Here is a 1,661-nt window from a genome sequence, read left to right as displayed (position 1 = left end):
TAATCTAATTTCATAATAGTGCTGCTTTAATCAGAAATAAAATATATTCTATACTTGTTTTTATCTTTTTATAGTTTAACTATTTTCTTAATTGATTTATCTAAGAGATCTATAAAAGTTGCCTAGGTCAATCAGCAAAAAGCTATGATTTTATAGTTCATTTCCTTCTAATAATAGCAATTGCTTGCATTAGCCCCATCACTTTAATAATTTTCAAAGTAATAGCACTATTTTAAAAGTGATATATATATATATCACTTTTAAAGGGTTTTATATATATAAATATATATAATATATATTTAAAAGGTTGCCCTTGAGACAGCTAATTACCTTAATTACTGAGTTCAGAAGTAAACATGTGGGTCAGTTTATTGACAACACTCTGATATTAGCAGCAGACAGCTAGAAGCTGTGGAAAGATTATAATCACAAATGACATTCATTTTAATTTCTTCCTTTTTCTTAACTATATGGCCCCAAGTGGTGAATGTTGAGGAAGTAAGTTTATTGAAAGGATGTGAGTGTTTGATTTTCTCCAAGACGAGACTGGATGGCACTGCGATGAAGTGACAAAGCTTGTAACCGATAGGACAAGGCAGCACAACTCTGTGAGGGCGGAATCACGTCCACCCATCTGTCTCCCTTCATAACTTGATCGTAACCTACAGTTCTCATCCCACTGCACCTCCCAGCGCACACACATCCGCTCCATCCCCAGCCCTTGCTCAATCCCGAACCTCTCTCCACCTGCTTTCTTGCAGCTTAATGAGAGTTAGTTTCATGTCCATGGGTAGGTGTTTGCATTATGCAGTTTTCACAGCTTAGGTATCCTTATGGAGCAGAGTATGGCGGCTCTTTCTAACCTCAAGGACTTGACAAAATTGACCAAACACACACACACACACACACACACACACACACACACCTTAAATATATGTTAAGTACAAGGATCCAAAATGCTCTGATCTTAGAATGATGTTTTATAAAGTTTAAATAGTCTTAAAGTATGCCATTGACCGTGAAATAAACACGGCATATGCAGTGTACCCATTATTTAAGAAATAAACTATTCTTCGGCCAATGCAACTTTTCACATGACCGCAGCCAACAGACCAACGAGACATCTCTAATCCTGACTGAATGATGCTCTACTGCAGCTTGAGGCTATTTCCACATCACTCAAGGGTCAGAGAAGCAACAGAAGGATCACGCTGATGCGAGTCCCCCGTAGCATTGTGACCACCTTTGATCACATGTCACGCTGCCCGTGACCCCCGCAGCGTGCTGCCGCCGGTACAAGTCACGTCCGTTCACAGTGTTTATCTCACTGCAGTCAAGAGTTGGTTGGTTTGTTTTTCCTGAATGGTTTCCTTGGTCAGAATCTAGCTTGCTCCTGCACCTTTTCATCCAACCCCGTTCGCACGGAGCTACAGCAAACGGCTGTCTGACTCGTGGGGCGCTCCTGTGCGTGGCAGCGGACGGCGGACGGAAGAGCCCCGAATTCGTGCTTCCAGGGCTGGTAGGTGGACACACGACCCCGTCCCCTTCCATTTTCTCCTTCCCTTTCAAACAGGTGACAAGCCCCGTGCTTCCTTGTCCTGGGGAAATGTTTCTGCAGTGGGTCGAAGGGACGTGTCAGGCTGTCAGTCACCTTTTCGTGT

This window comes from Saccopteryx leptura, chromosome 4 (genome assembly GCF_036850995.1).
Source record: "Saccopteryx leptura isolate mSacLep1 chromosome 4, mSacLep1_pri_phased_curated, whole genome shotgun sequence".
NCBI lineage: Eukaryota > Metazoa > Chordata > Mammalia > Chiroptera > Emballonuridae > Saccopteryx > Saccopteryx leptura.
Note: the sequence above shows the minus strand (reverse complement) of the source record.